Source organism: Podarcis cretensis (genome assembly GCF_951804945.1).
Source record: "Podarcis cretensis genome assembly, chromosome: 4".
NCBI classification, from domain to species: domain Eukaryota; kingdom Metazoa; phylum Chordata; class Lepidosauria; order Squamata; family Lacertidae; genus Podarcis; species Podarcis cretensis.
The window spans coordinates 60356004-60375769 of record NC_137173.1 but is presented as its reverse complement, the minus strand read 5'-3'; the positions used below and the strand labels follow the sequence as shown (position 1 = coordinate 60375769).

The 19766-nt window shown below is 42.3% G+C and overlaps 1 long non-coding RNA gene across 1 annotated transcript; it reads left to right on the top strand.

Moving 5' to 3' along the window:
* Nucleotides 1-10174: 10174 nt before the first annotated feature.
* LOC307215342 lies at nucleotides 10175-16475 on the top strand. The gene is made up of 3 exons (XR_013838466.1): nucleotides 10175-10423; nucleotides 11971-12081; nucleotides 15120-16475. It is a non-coding gene; the product is annotated as an uncharacterized lncRNA (long non-coding RNA).
* The last annotated feature ends 3291 nt before the right edge of the window (nucleotides 16476-19766 follow it).

Below are 19766 nucleotides of genomic sequence, written 5' to 3'. Positions count from 1 at the left end.
GTGGTCCATGGGAGAAACATTTTGGGAACCACAGTTCTAGTGGCTTTTGAAGTGTTAGCAAGATATGAAAGCAACCTTGAGCAACAGGTTTGCTTGTCCTTCAAATCCTCATCCTTAGTTGTGGCAATATAATAGTGTCGTTGAAAAGATTATCATATCACAAGGAGAGGATTATAGCTTTGAGTGAAGAATGAGCCGCAGGAAGAGCAGAAGAATTTCCAGCATGCACTGATAATTCAGAGAGCTGAAATGACAGAATAGGTATATAGATATGTGTTTATTTATTACATTAACACATCTTTCCTTGAAAGAGCTCTGGGCGGCATCTTCACAACAATTCTGATGTAGGGTTATGCCTTGTGGCTGAATGGGAGTTTTAGCAGAGTCAAAAGCCAGGGTAAAATGGTATGTCTTCAGCATTCACCAAAAGCTGTACAATGAAGATGCCAGATGTACTTCGGTAGAGGGTGGGCAGAGAGTTCTACAACTTAGGAGCTGCCCCAGAAAATGTCCTTTTGCCACCCCCACCCCCCTGAGCTTCTGAGGGCAGTGGGACAATCAATAGGGCCCCATCTGCTGATCTTACCATCTGAGGGGATCTGTAGGGAAGGAGGCAGTCTCTCACGCATTTGGGGCCTGAGTTGTTTAGGTCTTTGAACAGTATCATGAGTACCTTAAGCAGGGATTTTAATGTAAGATTTTAATGGATCTCCAGCCAGTAATCTGGCTGCTGCATTTTGGACCAGTTGAAGTTTCTGAGTTGTCTTCAAGGACAGCCCCATGTAGAGTGCATTGCAACAATCCATTCTGGAAGTTAGCAAAGCATTGAGTACAGTGGCCAAGTCATTTCTGTCCAAAAGCAGTAGTAAGCTGGTGAACCAGCAACAGCTGGAAACAGGTACAGTGGTACCTCAGGTTACAGACATTTCAGGTTACAGATTCCGCTGACTCAGAAATAGTACCTTGGGTTAAGAACTTTGCTTCAGGATGAGAACAGAAATTGCGTGGCGGCAGCAGCGGGAGGCCCCATTAGCTAAAGTGGTGCTTCAGGTTAAGAACAGTTTCAGGTTAAGAACAGACCTCTGGAACAAATTAAGTTCATAACCCGAGGTACCACTGTACTCCTAGCCCTGAAGGCCACCTGAGCCTCCAGTGACAGTGCTGAATCCAGCAGCATCACCAAGCTGTGGACCTGTTCCTTCCAGGGGAGTACAACCCCATCCAGGGTAGGCCTTCTTCCCACCTTCCAGATGGGAGACATAACAACACCTCTTTCTTTTCATTATTCAGCTTCAGTTTACTGGCTCACATCCATCCCACTATCCCTCAAGCACAGGTCTAACACCTCAAGCCTCTCCCAGTTAACATGGAATGGAGAGAGAGAGAGATGGATGTCATCTGCATACTGAGGGCGCTTCACTCCAGATCTCCTGATGACTGCTCTCAGAGGCTTCACATAGATGTTAAATAGCATGGAGGACAAGACAGAACCCTGTGGGACACCACAGGACAACTCCCACGACTGCTTTCTGGAGCAGAACCACAGAAGCACAGTGCCCTCAACCCCAACCTCTCCGAGATGCTCCAGAAGGATACGGAGTCAACAGTGTTAAAAGCAGCTGAGGAGACAGAGCAGTGTCACATTAACCACCATCTCTCTCCCAAATGTCATCAACAAGGGCAATCAGGACAGTTTCAGTGCCAAGACCAGCCTTGAAGCCAGACTGGAATAGTAAGGAGGGCAGATTTCAGCTAGAAATTTTTACAATATATAATGTATTCCAGGGAGGATACCTGCAAGTTATTCCCATGGCTAAAATGATAATGTTGGATTGATTACCTAGGAACTGGGATGCTGAGTCTTCAATGTTGCTTAGCAAACCTGTGACTGGCATGTGAACAAACTTGAGATTAAATCCTTTGAATATTTTGAACCACTTGGATATCTGCAAATCAAAAATCTCATGATGCATAGCAGGAAGAGTCTGGAGGATATGTGGAAAATTATATTGCAAAATGCCACGTGAGTGTTTATTGAACTCCCCCAACACATATTTGTGTTTTAACAAAGTGGGGAACATGTTTTGTTTAGCTATTTGCAGGTTACATTTTCGTACATTTGTGGGTATCTTAAGTACCATATTCTGAAAGTAAAGTGAACAGCAACCATCCAAACTAGAAATATGCTGTAAAGCAATTAGCAATTAAATCCCTATGTTTGTAATCACCAACTCAGTTTTGCTAAGTAGTCACTGTAACAAATTTGCTGTTAGATAATCATCACTGTCTGTTCTTTTTGTATTTTATTTCCCTGCCCCCACACCTCACAAGTATGGACAGAAACTTGCCGATTTAGGATTACACTCATATGATGAAGTAGACTGTGACCCATGAAAGCTTATGCATTAATGAATTGTTAAAATTCTCGTCCCCCCCCCCAATTGTTTTATGTCTATTCAATGTTTATTTTCATAGACAAAACATAGGTATTAGGTACGCAAGTTCTATGATTCTAACCGGTGGTTTTCACCCCTTTCACACAAAGCCTGAATGTGGATCCAAACCCTCTTAAAGAAAATGACAATGAGTATTTATGTAGCAATTTTGAAAGTGTTCAAAGCTCTTAGCATGCAGTATTGCAGCAACTTCTACCCATCCATGTAAGAGTAGATAAGAAATGTTATCCCCACATTGCAGATGAGGAGCTAAAGCTGAGAGAGAATGATTTGCCTACAGATGCCTAGTGAGGTCATGACAAACTTTGAACCAGTGATAATTGACAGCTCGGTCTCTTAGCTACTAGGCTACACTACCTCCCACCTCTTCCATTAATTTTAGTGGCTGTTGATTATACCACTTGCTTGAGTTCTCCTTCCACTCATTTGTTATATATGATGTTTTTCAGAGTGTTCAAAACACTTCATGCACATTATTGCAGCAATTTGTTTTACAGAACATCCCTGTAAAGGGCAGGCCAAAAGCTTTGTCTACATATTGCAGATGGGGAGCTGAGGCTGAGAGATAAAGCTGCCGAGTGAGATCAGGGCAGAGATGTGCTTTGAACCAGGAATGGTTCTCTGCTCAGTCTTTCAGCCTACACTAGCTCTCAACTCTTCCACCAGTTTTAGTGGCTAAGGGTTGCACCACTCATTTGTTGTTATCTGCCAAGGTATTCCATCATATGCCTATTGTTTGTGGATTTAATTCCTGTGACAAAGATGAAGCACAGTGGACAGCTACGCTACCACAATGACTTTTAGCTGTGCAGTGCAACTTCCCTGCCCTCCCCTTTCCCCACAAGTTCCTTAAATCTGTTTTGGAGGGTTGGGGGCAGGGGGAAACCCAGACCAGATTTGGAGGGTACAGGGGGTGGGGAGGAGAGGGCAAGCAATTTACACTGCACAGCTGAAAGTCATTGTGTTACTGTTTCCTTGACTATTGCCCTTAGATGCCCAGCTGCAATGGACTTCCTTCTGACCCTAGAAGGTACCAAGGTACAGAGAGCAGCAAGGACTCTTTCATTAGGACCCCTGGGTATGTCACAATGCTCATTTTTTTGCTTCAGGTTCTGAATAAAAATTACTGTGCAGAAAGCGATGACAAAACTCTGTTCAGGCCAAGGATATCATAGGAACTGTCTCCTCCCTCCTGCCCATCCTCCATACCTATGCATCAGCTGATGCAATCTCTGCAAGGTTGCCAAATCCCTGAGCTCTCTCTTCTTGTTCAACATACTCTTGGCAAGAAAAACTGCTTCCAATAATGCTGGTCTCAGTGAAGTAGTCAGCCCTGTTTAACAAGTTTAAGAGAAAAAAGTTGAGAAAGAAATTGAAAGTCAGAGGCCTTCAAAACTAAAGCCTGATATTCGTAATCCTCTAGGGACTGACATTTTCTTTATATGGTCATGATACAGTAAGACTGCTTGCCAAGTTTCTATCTAGGCTTCTGAGTCAAGTTGGTAGTAGCACAATTCACAGGAATTCCTCCACTCCCCGCCCCCACCCCAGATGGAAAGCATGCATTTTGCAGAGAGAAAAGCTACTAGGGACAACAGCTGAAAAAAGGGGTGAGCACTCCCTGTGACTTCAAATCCCTTCACTCCAAAAATACTTTTCTCTTAAAAACAAGTAAAAGACAATCCAGATTTTCACGTGTAACATCTAGCTAAGGCCGGAAAAAGGAGCTTAAGAAAACCCTGCTTCTGCATAACACACCTTTATTTTGTTTTATGACTAACCGATTGTATATTTATTTAGTGACTGAGAGAAATACTTGGCTAGCTGTAGAAGTTCAGGGGTGGTGCCTGAATCAGTTCCTTCTCCTTATGCAGCTATTTAAAGTGGCAGTAATTATTATTTTTAAAGAACCCCCCCCCCCCCCGATAATTTAAAAGGTATTTTTGCACCTGATTTTAATTTCAGTTTTGTTTTGTGCTGTTCAAATTAAGCCTGACAATATACACAATAATGGATCCAATAGTGGATTTGTTTCTGAAAAAGCCAAGTTCACATCCTAGAAGAGGCAAGTGTCTTCTGTTCCTTTTCATGGAAAAGCTATACCACTTATCAACTGGTCTGTGTCCGGAAGGGTTCATTAGAAGCTCATGGCATACAGCTATGAATTAGGGGTTTGTCTATACATAAGAAACTTGTGAACTTAGGAATTCACATTTTAAAACCTAAATCGTCTCCCTAAGCTACCTTCTGTCTAGGCCAAGACATAAAAACACTTAAGGCAAGACTGTTTTAGCTACATGTGACATACTAATAGATTAGCAGCTGAGAGAGATGGGGGCAGGCCCAAAGGATAGAGGCAGACCAAGAAAAACTACAAGTGCCAAGGAAAGATAGGTGGGAGACCAGGAAGGCTGTGCAGACACATGCACAGATATGTGCAGAGTGAATGTGTATCTTTCTTCCTCAACGTAGATGTAACTTTCTGTGTACTCACATGACCTTTCTTAGAAATCAGTTTTAGTGCTTGAAAATGCGTCGACTGCAGTTTCATCAGTGATACACAGCATTTCTTAATTAACCTGGGAGTGCTTCAGTGCTGGATTTACGTATAAGCTAAACAAGCTATAGCTTAGGGCCCCATGCTCTTGGAGGCTCCAAAAAAATTTAAAGGAAAAAAACCTGGATGTACATTTCTAAAATATAAGATAAAAACAAACAAAATAAAACCTACATACAGCAACAGTGTTTTGTGTTGCGTAGGCTCCTATGATGTAAATAATGGGCCCCACCTGCTAGCCTGTTCCCTAAAATATCACTGGTTTGCACATTTCTATATGTGGCTTTAGATACCTATTAGGTCCATAAATTACCACACTCCACAAAAAACAGCGATAATTTGTTGTTGACAAAGGACAGCTGGACATATAAAAGGCCCCATTGCCTTCAGTAGCTTAGGGCCTCATCAAACCTAAATCCGACCCTGGAGTGCTTCCAAACTTCAAGCTCTACCTCTACTTATTTGCCGCCTAGGGAGTGACTCTGGTGAACACGCCAATTCGGCCTGCTCCACATTCTGCCCATTCATTGCCTTTCTTGAACTCTCAACATTTTCAAACACTTCATCCGACACAGCATCTTTGCCACTGTTCGGCACCCTCCAGTTTCATCACTGTTTTCCTAACAGTTTTCTTTAAATCTTGGAACTTGTTTCCCACTTAGTCTTAATTCATTAATTCATTGTTATCTTAATCCATCTGCTTTTCTAGTGTCTCCCTGCCAGCTCCCCGCCCTGCGCTGTGGCTCCTGCTGCCTGAGGAGGAACAGCAAATGGCGCCCTGCCCTAGGTCAAGGTGGACTTAAGGCTGGCCAAGTTATTTTGGCACCTTAGACACAAAATCCCACACATGCCTCTTCCTGGGAGTAAAAATACAATAAGAATAAAATAAATAAATGTTCAACTTGTCGCTAGCCTTTCATAACACTCAAAAACTCGCTCTAACGATAAGACTGGCTACACTTTTGCATTCCTGAATGGAGTCAGACAGAAATATAATGAAGCAGTGTAAGGGACATACACAGGATGGGCATTGTGAGGATGAGATAGTCGGGAGACAAAAAAGGGAGAGCAAGACAAAAACATAGTGAGGGAGATTGTAATTGCATACGCACCAAATTGCAATTTGCGTACTCACCAAGTGTTTAAAGCACATTCTCCCCCACCACCCATGAATTCTGGGAACAGTAGTTTACCCCTCCGAGAACTTCAATTCCCAGCACCCCAAACAAACTTTCCAGGAGTTTGGAGAGGGACAAAATAGACTGGAAAATAAAAACTCTTTAGCCCAAATCTACCAATGCTGACCTAGTTACTAACAGGCTTTCGGTCTCCTGATAAGTAAAAGAGTAGGTGGTCCATTGCAGGGTTTTCTGATGATGGGTGATGGTCCCTGAGGTGAGGGACTGGTGGACCCTGGCTGCACACTGCAGCCCATTTTTAAGGGCTCTCTCCCCCATCCTGGACTGAATGACAGTTCGCATTTTATGGCCAGAGCACAGGCCACGCTTGGCGGATAACTCATGTGACACCTTGCTGGGAGTTGGGAAGATGTAGATAGACCATGGGGGCAGGCAAATAATGTTTAGCTCTGGTGGAAATGGAAGCCCACCGCACCCAGCCTGGGCTCTGGATTCAGGAGCTGGTTGGACTATGCGTTTGCCTCACTTGAGCAAAATGGAGGGGTAAGAGAGCTGGGCCTTTCTGCATAGTACTAAGTACCAAACTCATATTCCCCAATAGTGTGGTTCCCAGATGTTTTTTAAAAAATATATATATTTGCACTTAAACCAAATTTACTCTGGCCTAAGCTTTCCAGTGTAGATTAATGGGGGAGATTCACTGAGGAGGGGATCCCAATTCTCTGAAGAAAAAATGGATTTTATAATCTTTTAATTAATATAAATGTATACTTTTTAAAAGGAAAAATTATTGTGGAAAAGAATCCAATTATTTCAATATTTTTAAGACCGGCATTTTCTTGGAACAATGTGCACACTTACTTTCCTGCACTGGCATACACATCTCCATGGTGTAACAAAGAGTAACAACGAAAGGATATGCTCCCCTCCCCCACCCCACCCCCCATCTTCGGCTACTTTCCCTCCTCTACTGTGTTAGCACAAGGAGTACTCTGTTGTAGGAATGTTGTTAATGCCACTGTGGCATTAAGAGAAAAGCCACTCCCATAGTCCAGAAAAATTGGATCGTCCATACAAGTCTTTAACTTCATTAGTCACTTACAACAGGATTTGAAAGAGGAGCATAGTGAACCAAGGCATAGCCTTCCCTGGCCCAGCTGAAATCTTGTTTTTGAACTGACTGCGCAGAAATGAATAGATGAGGAAACCAAAAGAAATTCTTTTTTAGAACAAGGAGTTAATCTGCAGCGTCCCAGTTTCACAATGAAATTGATGTAAGGCCTAAATGACTACATCTGCAGAACATTTTGTTTTCTGTATGATACAAAATTTCACCACAGAAAGATATGGTGCTATGACTTGCAGGCTGTGAAATGCTGAAAACACAGGTAAGAAAATAAAAAATAAAATAAAATTGTAGGTAAATAAAATGCAACTCTCTGATAAAAGAGAAATGTCTTCTGGATCTTCTCAAGTGCTTTCTATAATACAGTGGTACCTCAGGTTACATACGCTTCAGGTTACATACGCTTCAGGTTAAAGACTCCGCCGCTAACCCAGAAATAGTACCTCGGGTTAAGAACTTTGCTTCAGGATGAGAACAGAAATCGTGCTCCGGCGGCGCAGTGGCAGCAGGAGGCCCCATTAGCTAAAGTGGTGCTTCAGGTTAAGAACAGTTTCAGGTTAAGAATGGACCTCCGGAAGGAATTAAGTATGTAACCAGAGGTACCACTGTATGATGGTGCAACCACAGAGAATACAGGCATTCAGCATTTGCCCTGTTCTTATGATTGCTACTGTGCACGGTGGGTGGCTACAAAAAACTGAACCCATGTGCAGAATTTAGCCTGCGTCAGCTCTTGATATTCCACTGCCACACATGATCATTCATACTGGCATGCCAAATGTTAATCTGCACTGAAATAAGCCCGTGGCACTGGATGTAAACGTCTTTGGCATCGGTTGGCATAGCTGGACTTCCACTGGCCCAGCCTTTCTTGTTAAACTACATGCCGCAAACACCATTCAGACAGGCCCTCTGCCTCATAAACTCTGCTGATCACCTATTATAGATTCATTATGTCTGGTTATTGAAATTTGTTGCTATAGATCCCTAATACAAAATGCTCATGTGACTTGTGAAATATGGAAGTGCATGTTTAGAAATCACATTTCACTTTAAAATACACACAAGAGGAAAGATATTGCCACTCCTGTATGTTCAAGGTCTTCATATCCAGCATACTATTTGTGTGTGTTTTGTATCCAAATATAAAAGGTCAATGGCCCTTAATTTTTGATAGGAAGCTACTGATCCATTCTCATGCATGGGAGCATGGTGCATGGATAATATTTCAGTATCTCTTTGCTGATTCATGCCTATGGAGCTAACCAAATTTCCACTGGTCTCATTTCCCAAGCGTTCATTTTTCATTTCTTGAGCATAGCTTCATGCTGACTCACTCTTTATCTAGTTCCTGGGTCCTTTCCCCAGCTTTTCTGAGTATGTGCTTCTTCTACGGCTTGATTCTTTATCTACTCAATTTCTATGTAGCCAAATAAACTATATTTGTAATCTATAAGCCTTACATACTTAGATGCTAGCCAAATTTATTCCACACCCACCACAGTTCATCTTTTTTCTTTTATATTTGCAATACAGTACACGTAAAACACCTTGCAGTTTTTAACTACAACAAAACACTGGGATATCTCTTGTTTCCAGGATGAGAGGGCCTGTATCAGTTGTACTCTCTGTTTCTGGGAAGTTAGTTTCCATGATGGAAACTGGCTATTGTGTCATGGAGATGGTGTCATGGAAATGGTGAGGGGATGGTAAGTATATCCTTCTAGTACACTCAGCTGTTATGTGAAAGGAGCCCAATACTGAATTCTCCCACACCCAGAAACACAGATTTTAAATGTAAAAATGAATAAAGATGAGATTCACAAATATTGCTGGGAATTTAAAATACTCATGTTTTGTTTCCAAATGAACCTTATGCCTTAAAATAAATCAAGTGCAGTTGTATATCAAAAGACTTTAATTCTGTTCTTATCTGTACAGCACAGTTCTTTCCACAAGTCACCATGTTTGCCTTGTAAGTTCCCGTAGGTCTCGTTTATCTTCTTACACTTTTAAGAGACCAAGCAGGAAAAACAAGGATGAATTTTTTTTATATCCCTCCTTTCTGTGCGCTACTCCTGCAAGTGTTTCCTAGATTTGGGTCAAGGTTGGCTGGCAAATGTTAATGTCACCGGAAGCGCTTTTGAGGAACTGTTGTGGAAGGCCAAATTGCATAAGTATCCTGAAGCAGGATCTAGCTCCAATGAACCTGCAGCCTGGCTTGACCCCCCCTTCCCCTTCTCAGCAGCCCAGTAAGTTGTACCTGCTCCCCTTCAACCAGTGCATTTGAACTTCTGTTCCTCACATTCTGGCAGCTCACTTCTGGAGGGTTCTGTTATGCTTTTCAATAAACCTAAGCATGGGGTAAAATGGGAAATCAGAAAAATATAACTACAGTGGTACCTTGGTTCCTGAACAGCTTAGTTGTCAAACAAATTGGCTCCCGAATGCCGCAAACCCGGAAGTAAGTGTTCCAGTTTGCGAACGTTTTTTGGTAGGTGAATATCCGACATGGCTTCTGCAGCTTCTGATTGAGTGCAGGAAGCTCCTGCAAGCAAACAGAAGCTGTGCCTTGGTTTTTGAATGGTTTTGGGAGTCGTACAGACTCCTGGAATGGATTAAATTTGAAAACCAATGTACCACTGTATAGACATAGGGCAGGTGTGGGGAGCTTTTTTCCCCCAGGCCCACATTCCCTCATGGGCAACTTCCTAGGGGCCACATACTAGTGGTGGTGAATAGGGCCAGCAGAGCTGTCAACTTTTCCCTTTTCTTGAGAGGAATCCTATTCAGAATAAGGGAATTTCCCTTAAAAAAAAAGGGAAAAGTTGACAGCTATGAGTGCCAGAGGCAGCTAGGATATGGCCGTAGGGAAATGGGGGAGGAACAATGGATGTGGCTCCAACCTTGGTGTAGTAGGCAACATTCAGCCATGGAAAACCCATATTTTCTTCACCCACACTCACAAACACAATGCTCTGAAGCTGCACTGAGGAAGCGTAGACAAGATCAACTTAAAAACCACACAGCAGGCTGCGCAAGCAGAACAGAAACTAAAAACACTGTGCCTGAGAGTTAACTCAGGCAGCTCCTCATACAGCAAGCCAGGAGAGCCAATAAACTGCACTATCCACACTGCATCCAGGTAAGCAGAAGACACCATTGCTTTGATGACCCATTTCCACCAGGAAGATGCATTTGAGAAGGGCATGGGAGGGTGTGACCTGGGGAGAGGTGTGTGTGAGGAGGAGCATGGCCTAAGAAGAGTCCCAGGGGTCTGGCAGAGAGACCTGAGGGGCTACACGCAGGCCCCAGGACTGAGGTTCCTCATCCCTGAAAAAGAGGAACAAGAACGTATCCTTTTCACTGCACTTTGCAAAATTCTGTAATCTAAACCCTGAGAGAAGCAACGAGAGCACGAGATTGCTTGTTAATATTTTAGAACCTGAACCCGAACGGCTGTGTCAGATACAAAAATTACTTTCAGCTGTCAAAATATCCCATGCAATTTCCCAGAGCATAAAAGCAGAAGGTCTGTCAGATGTGAAAGGTGGTAAGAAAGGCTGTGGTATTTACTCCTACCTTGTCAAATAAATTCTGCACCATAGTTGAATTCCATATGTGCAGCACCCTGGATTCTTGGATAAAACACCAAATAATACTGGCCAAATATTGCAGCATTAACCACTGTTACACTGAATCTTGCAGCTCCTGAGCCAAATGGGAGTGTGGGAGTCTTTGTATATTACCCAGTCCTATGATTTGAGTCCTTGTGATGTAGTGGTTAATGTTGGACTAAGACCTGTGAGACCAGGGTTCAAATTCCCATACAGCCATGAAGGTCACTGTGTCACCTTGGGCCAGTCACTGTCTCTTAGCCTAACCTAACACTCAGTGTTGTTGTGAGAATAAAATGGGGAGGGGGAAAACAATACATGCATGCCACCTTTAACTCCTTGCGGAGGGGGGGGGGAGATATCATCTAAATCAAATAAATAATGTCTGAAGAGGACTTTCTTCAATACAGACACACACTGTCCATTCTCACAGCTGTGGTGTGACTCAGATGCGGATTACGAGGTGTTATTTAAAGGTCAAAAAGGAAATAATGTAAGGAGTACAGCTGAGGGTACAAACCTGTGGTTCTTGGAAGGTGACCTAGGAGGCATAGGATGTTGGGGGTCTCCCTTCCAACAGAGACAAGACCTGTCTTTGGAAGCCTTTTTGGTATAGCTGCTGTCCCTTCACCATCAGTGCTCCAATGGTTGGAAGGAGATAAAATGAGTGGGAGTGGGGTGTGTCAAGAGGCAATCCCCTCCCAACTCCTGCCCTGGTCAGCGCATGACTGGCATGGCTCTGGAGCTGGTGTTTCTTCCAGCCTGGATTCTCCAGTTGGGTTGCTCTGTCCATTATTTTTACCACCAGGAGGGGCGCTATTTAAATCATTTGCCATGGGCACAGAAATGCCTTGGGCCATCTCTGGGTGTTTGTGCCCTAGCTCTCTGCTTGTTCCATGTATATTCAATAGCATACGAGGTTTGTGTTAAGTGAAGTCTGACCACAGGAACAAATTACCTTGCCTTTAAGGCTAATTTCAGCCTGAGGGAACTGGTTGTTTAGCAGGGAGTTGATTGCACATATGGCTTCTCAATCAATAATTATGACTTCCAACAATTTCTGGAATCTCCACAGGACCATCAGCATTCCAGAGCAGAGGTGAAGGCAGGGGCGAATTCCTTCTTCTTTTTTTTCTCCAGCACCCCATGGAAAAATTCTTTCAGAAGAATGCCTTGCTCTTCACAGGTGCTTTATGGCTGATATTTCATAGGAAAGAAGCAATCAGGTCGCATGCAGAGTTCTACTTGAGCGTGAATAATATACCACATCCTCTGTTGCCAGAAGCATGAGGGTTTCCTGTTGATTTTAGTAAGAGGTGAATTTTACTTGCTTTCACATCTTCATTGTAAGCTGAAGGTGAGGAAGTTTTGAGGAAACCTTCTCAAAAAACCAGCTTATGGAAACAGAATCTACGATTACAAACCGGACCTTTAGATCGTCCTCTGTTTAGTAGCACATCACTAAGGTGAAGAAGCACACAATATTTTTTTAAAAGGAAAATCATTACCATTTGGGGGCTTACAAGAAATTGTGGGAAGGTGGAGGATAAATGATGGAAAAATTAATGTGATACCCTGAGACTCCTGAGTTCCAAGTCTGTTATTTATTGTTTACTTATTTGTTTTATTTAGATCCTGCTTTTCCTCCAACAAGCTCAAGGCAGCATACATAGTTCTTCCTTGTAGGTTAGAGTTAAGGTTGGTGACTGGTGAATTTTATGACTGAGTGTATATTTGAGCATGGATCTCCCCAGGTCCTGTCTGGCACTCTAATTAGGAGTTGCCAACATTTTTGAACGTGGGCATATTTCATATTTTTCATCAATCACAAAATGTCTGCAGCAGGGGTGTGGCCTGTCCATACATCATTCTGCTTTGTTCTATGATGCTTCTCTAACAATACTGCATTATTGCCCGCTGGAGGGGCACTCTTGGACTATAGTGCAACAAAAGTGGGACACACACACACACACACACAGCACAGGCCATGTACTGATTAGAAACTTAGCACTATGTTTGCCCCCAAACCTTCGTATGAACAGTGTTGAAAGTAAGGTCACATATATACAACCTACTTGATAACATTGTGAGCATAAATCATCACAAATGCAGAATAAAAAGGACATTTCACATAGATTCCTGATCATCACCAACTTTCTCGCTGAAGAAGCTTTCCACTGAAGTGACAGTACCATGTCCCCACAAAAATGGTAGGCACATCCTTTGACTGCAGAAAAGTGCAAAGCCTGGGCAAGTGCCCATCAGTCATATCTTACCTTTAGTCAAGTGCACTTGTGCTCATTGACGAAGCTTAGATACTGAGTTTCACTGCCATATTTACTCATAATACATAATCTGGATTATTTCTGCTCACTTTATTGCTCTGTTGAACTTTCTACTTACAGAAGTTCCTGTTTAAATAAGGAACAAACAGTCCAGAGCCCAGATGCTGCAACTCGCTGCATCTCTCCCTCTCTGCTGCCTAGGTTTTCTGGCTCTTCTCACAGAGGACTGGTTCACGTGTTACACTCAGTGAGGTGTCACCTTTTAATTTGCAAGGGCTCTCCATTCATGCGAGTTGTGTAGTAAGAGCTCACAGCTCATGAGTTCCAGACACAGTAAAGTCTGCGATTTTGGATACTATTTGGAAGTCATGAAAAATGACATGGCTGAGACTCATTCATCTATCAACTCACATATTACTTTGCTCACGCAAATGAAAAATTCATGTGCATAAAAAAGTGCACGCGTACACACACACACACACACAGGCAAGTTCGGCAAAAGACAGCTACAGCTAATGCCACAATGAGACTTGACTTATTTTGAAGACGAAAAAAATGAAAGTTTTCCCAGGATGGCATCTGCACAACACAATAAAAAACCAATAATGTAAACAATGATATTAAGAAGAAATAGAAAAGACTTATTAAATATAAAATAGCATATGGTAGATATAATATTAAAAAACTGAATATAAAACACAACTTAAAATGCCTTAGAAAATAAAAAAAGGTTTTTTGCCTGGTGCTAGAATCGCAAAATAAGTGGGTGCCAAGTATCTCTCTCTCTTTTGCCATTCACTATAACTGTAATTGCAGGACAGGCAACAGGGCTTGTTTCTGTTTGTGTCCCCCATCTTTTACAACTGTCAGAAGGTGGGGAGAAGCAAAGCACTAGCGCATGTTATTCCCTCGTTAATTTTATTCTTATTGCTACCCGAAAATGGGGCTAAAGTTGGAGGAAAATAAAATAGGGGGTAGAAAGATGCATGTAAGCAGACCTTTTAACTATTTGTCAGCATAAAAACCCCTATTTCAGAGAAGTGCTACCCTGAATATTTTTCTTATGAGTCAGCGTTTTAGATATATGGCAATTTGTTTACCCAGAAGCTATGGGATATTCCTCTTTGTACCTTGTGAATGCAATCACTTTTGGCAGGGAGGGGGTCTTGTGGTGGTTGAGTTCCCAATTTAAATTCTGTTGGGCCTATGGAACAGAGATGGTTCTGTTCAGGATAGACTCTTTTTCCCCCTCAATGGGAATTTAAAAATTGTTCCCAGTGATGATATCATAGCCATCTACATTCCCACAGTTGCAACAATGGAAGTTATTGAGAGGCATGACATTTAATACTTACATTGTTAAATACTTTAATTTTTTTATATATAAAAAAGAACAAAAAACAATGAAAGGCAAAATGTGTTTTGACAAAGAATGTTAGAATGATAGAAATATATTGTTGGAAGAGATTCCATGACTAATCAGTTTTTCATTAGCACAGCAGCTTTGGGTGGGGGCAATAGAGTTGCTCTGAATGTGGACGTAGCTGGTGGCTGTTGTGCGATGTCTCTGTATATAATAATGATGTTTCTTCCTGTAATCCTGAGCACAAGTGGGCCAGATTCAGAAAATAAGTCACTCTGGGCAATGGCCATAAAGCTAGGATGGGGAACCTGTGACCAGTGTGCAGTGATGATGGAAGCTGCTGTCCAACAATATCCAAAAGGCCACAAGTTATCCATACCTCCCATAAAACATCCTGAAAATGGTCAGCTAACCAACCATTCCTTGTAAAATCTGGAAATCGAACAAATCCACATCCTGCTAAACGTATTGCAGAAACTCCTACAGAGGCAGGAATCTGTCCTTTCATTCTTCCAGGGATAGTGCAGTGTAATTACAATCATAATTACAATTGTCAGTGTTGTTGTTGTCATCAAGTCGTGTATCTACAGCAGTGACCAGAGGAGAAATGACCTCTGGGAGGAGTGCAGAAAGAAGAAACGCCATGGTGCATCTGCAGCCGCACAACTGGAAGCCTTCATCTGCCCCTGCTACAACAAACATGTCTCTCCTGCATCGGTCTCTACAGCCACAACTGGCGCTGCAACCTTCCATCAGCTTGACTTCAACCCCAAAGGCGCACTCCTCCATTGTCTCCCAAGATATTATTATTATTATTATTATTATTATTATTATTATTATTATTATCATCATCATCATCATCATCATCACCATCCCAATTGACCAAAACAGAAGACACTTGAGTCAAGAGAAACATACAGATTGATATACAGAACAGAGCTCAATTTTCTCCATAATGGATATTCTGAATACTGCCACTTAACATTCATTTGGAAGATGTGCATCATTGTGGTTTGTGTTCCTGGCGAATGATTCAGATGATCTGTTTCTTTCCCTCCAGCCACCGCTCTAAATGTAGTGCAACCAAAGGTGGTTGGTTTTCTGGGTGTGTGTTTTTTTTTAGCTTTCCATGCTCTGAGTTGCAATGTGAATTGCACATTACACACACCAACACACACATCAATAATGGATTGTAGAAGAGGACATCAAGGCATTTTCTGAATCTTCTTACCTTTGTTCCTTTATTGCATTACTGATAGATTCCCTCCTTCTTTTAAAAAAGATGATTGAATGTTTCTTTTTAAAAAATGCTCTCACATTTTAAATTAAGTTTTATGAATTATCTACATCACTTATAATCTGTCTGTTGCGTAAGCCAGCTAAAACTCATTAAGCATATCCTAACTATCATTTTGAACTTAATGGTTTCATCAAACATATCTGTACCTTCACTCCTAGCATACTGGACAATGCCTTTAAGGTTCTGAGGATTAATAAAAATATCATTCTTATCTGATTGTGCCTAAATTAAATCCTCATTTGAGAGAGGTAGCCGCTTCTAATGTATTTCTAGTGACGTTTGTTGAAATCCAACAAAACTCTGTAAAGTAAGGAAATTAAATATTAAAATGGAAAACCCTGTAAAGACTTTGCCTCTTCACACGAGAGTTTTCCCAACTGGTGTTCCTCTGACTCTTTGCTAAGGAATCTACAAGTACAATGGCTGTCTGTCTTTGTTGAGGATTTTTGTGTTGGTCCTGCCACCTGACCATCAGAAGATGCAGACCACTGTGACCCATTGTTTCCAGACAATGAGTTATTGTTGTTTTTCGTATAAATTACAAGAGGAAAGTTCCCTGTCCAAGAGGCGTGCAACTGAAAATTTGTCATAGCAGAGACAACTGAGAAAGAAATTGAGGCATAAGTTCCTGCTAGCAGGTCCTTGGATGGCTTTAAAAGAAGATTGAACAAATTCATGGAGGATAAAGCTATCAACGGCTACTAGTCATGATGGCTATGCTCTGGCTCCACAGCTGGAGATAGCAATACTTCTGAATACTAGTTGCTGGAAACCAAAGGAGGGAAAAGTTTTATTGTGCTCAGGTCCTGCTTGTGGGTTCCCTATGGGCACCTGGGTGGCCACTGTGAAAACAGGATGCTCGACTAGTGGTCCATTGGCCAGATCCAACGGGCTTTTCTTATGTTCATATCCTGCCTCACCATTTATTTCTAGTGCTATTTATTTAACTATATCCCTTTATTTTCTTTCTGTTTTGTTATTAATAATTTATTTTAGATTTTTACATTTCTATTTGTTTCCACCATACTATTCCCCATATTTTGTCAATCTCTCCTTCCCTTCCTGCCCTCCACTTCCCACAAATGCAGTTAATTATACAAATCCTGGTGTGATAAGAAGGTTAAAGAAAAATTAAATAATCCACACGTTATACATGAAAAAAATCTTAAATAAACTAGAAGAAAGGAGGAAGGGAATCCAAGTTTTATTTTTAGTTTATCTATTTAACAAAATCTCTAGGGACTTACTTAATTTAACTCTGGGGTTGGACAGACCTGCTAGACCAGATTTTACTTGTGACACACTGTTCTTTATATTATTACCTTTATCCTCCCTAGCAAGGCTAATCATTAACCGATTTGAGATTTTGGTCACAAAATCTTTAAGCTGTATGACAATGTGGCTATGTGGAGTCAACTAAACTACTCTAAATTTCTGTGGAAAATACTGAAATTTGCATCCTAAGTACACACTTCCTGGAATAAAGAAGAATCCATGAAACAAGATTGCCGTTCAATTTTGAATTTTGTGGCACGTAGGAAAACAGTACCCAGAGAATTTTCCACAAGATATTTCCTTCCCTAAGTGCAATGGCTTAATATTGTACTGGGCCTTATTAGTACATTAAGTGCTGAATTACGAATTGTTTTCTTGGGGTTATTTTTTACTTTATATGCTATGAGCAACTAATCAGTGCAATCGAAAGAAAGCAACATATATAAGCAGAATAAAAACAAAACTCGTGATGCATTCTAGCATGAACTGCAGCTTCTAATTATAACCAGCATCTCCTGAAACAGGCATCTCATGTATGTCTAATGTATTTGATTTGGGAATGAATTTATTTCCCAGTTTCACATAGCAGCTTCAGTTCTCCAGTTAGGGACTAATCCATAGCTACAAACACAACAGATCTTAATTTGTAGGAGAGTTGTGCATTACGATCAGCCTTGAAGGCCCTTCCTTGACACACACCCCAATCAGCTGGTAACTAAAGATAGGGCCCTTTTAGTGGTGGCACCCTGGTTTGGCAATTTCTTTTCCAAGGAGATTTGTGTGGCATCAACATCTTCTCAGCACTTGGAACTCCACGTTTATTTCTCCAGGCCTTTTAAATTTAACATTTTAACTCTGATTTTCATTAGTAATTTTGTTTCTTGTACGGTTTCATTTGTTTTTGGTATTGTTGTGATCTTCATTATTGCGTATGCCACTCTGAAAATTCCTAGAACTGAAGACTAGTACATAAGAGAGAGAAAAGAGGGGTGGCTCCCATGGATGCTCTGTGCACAAATCAGATCTCCTGCTTAAGCCATTTCCCATTCCCTGGGAGATGACGTTGCGGGCTGGGAGCAAGCCCTCCTCACACGCACTGGGCGGGATAAGCCCTGTGCCACTGGATGGTCCTCGGCCACGTCATCCTTAGGTCTCCCAATCCGGATGGTCTGGGAGCATGGAGCAGGCTATTTAAACTGCCCATGGCCGAGGACTCACCCCTGTTTTCTCCCTGCTTGGTCAGTTCTGCTTACATACTGTTGGATTGCTTTAATGTGGTTTTTGTGGAGTACCAACACAGCAAAACTGTGCTGGATTTTGCAAAACTGTTGTGATCCATACTGATCATACACAAGCAACTATATTTTGTATTATCTGAACTATCTGGCTTGTGTATAGGACAAAATTGATCTGAACTCATTTAGAACCCCAGTGGAAATGAAATCAAGGAATATAGGTGAACGGTAAGGACATTTTGAAAGTATCACAGTTCCCAAGAGACAGATCAGACACGCTGAAATGCAATGCTGTGAGTTTGGTGTGGGGTTAGGCTGCATGCCTGAGCCCTTTCTATTTCCTGGATCCAGCAAGAGTTAAAATCTAATGGAGGATTCAGTTGTTGGAATAGCCAAGCCAGTGTCCTTGATAAGCTAATGCCCCCCTGAGATGGGTTATTAGGGTAATATAGGAAGTGTATTTGTGCCAGAGGGTAAAGAGGGGGTCCCCCTCCGTCTTCTGGCTGTTGGTGAGAAGGACAAGGGCCAGAGGTGTGTGAGAGCTAGGCCAGAAGCATGCTGCAGGCAGAAGCCCAAGAGCAGGGGTCCCCAAACTAAGGTCCATGGGTTGGATAAGGCCCGGGGGACTCATTTATCTGGCCCGCGGCGACCCCCGCTGCCCGTTGCCACCACCTGCTCTTACCAGCCCAGCCCGGCGCTGCGCGGCTGCCCATTTCCAGGTTGGAGGAGCACCGGAAATAGTTTGTGCGCATGCGCAAGTGTTATTTCCAGTGCACATCCAGGTCGGAGGCCTGTGCACATGCACATGAGCTATTTCCAGTGCTCCTCTAACCTGGAAGTGTGCCGGAAATAGCATATGGGCCCACGCTCCCCCGCCCTCCGGCCCACCGCTCGATTGGCGCTGGAGACACCGGCCCGAGGCATGGTAAATTTTTTGGACCCCTGCCCAAGAGGGAAAGGCATGCTTGATTTCTGCTTGAATCCAACGCTGTGAGAGAAGCAAAACTTTATTGAGTGTTAATGCTGTGAGCCCCTCCATCACAGGCTCAGGTTGTCTATACCTGTAAATTAACCATATATCCTATAGACATCACAGTCTCCACTGTTCCTCATTCCAAGGAAACTGAACTCTGGGTAAGTGCCTGGAACCCCTGGAATCTTGCACCGCTCAGAGATTGGGGTTATGTGCAACTGTATCCTTTGTGAGCCAGAGCACTTCCTACGGAACTTCCCTGCCTGCAGTGCAGGAGTAAAGGACAGTTCAGTGTTTGCTTGTGTGATTAAAGCTTGCTGGGGTAAACCTATCATAAAGCCTTCATTTTCTATAAAGAGTTCTCGCCTTAAGCACACTGAACTTCGAGACAAGCCCAGTTGAACTGAATGTGACTAGTGAACTGAAGTAGAAGCATTTGT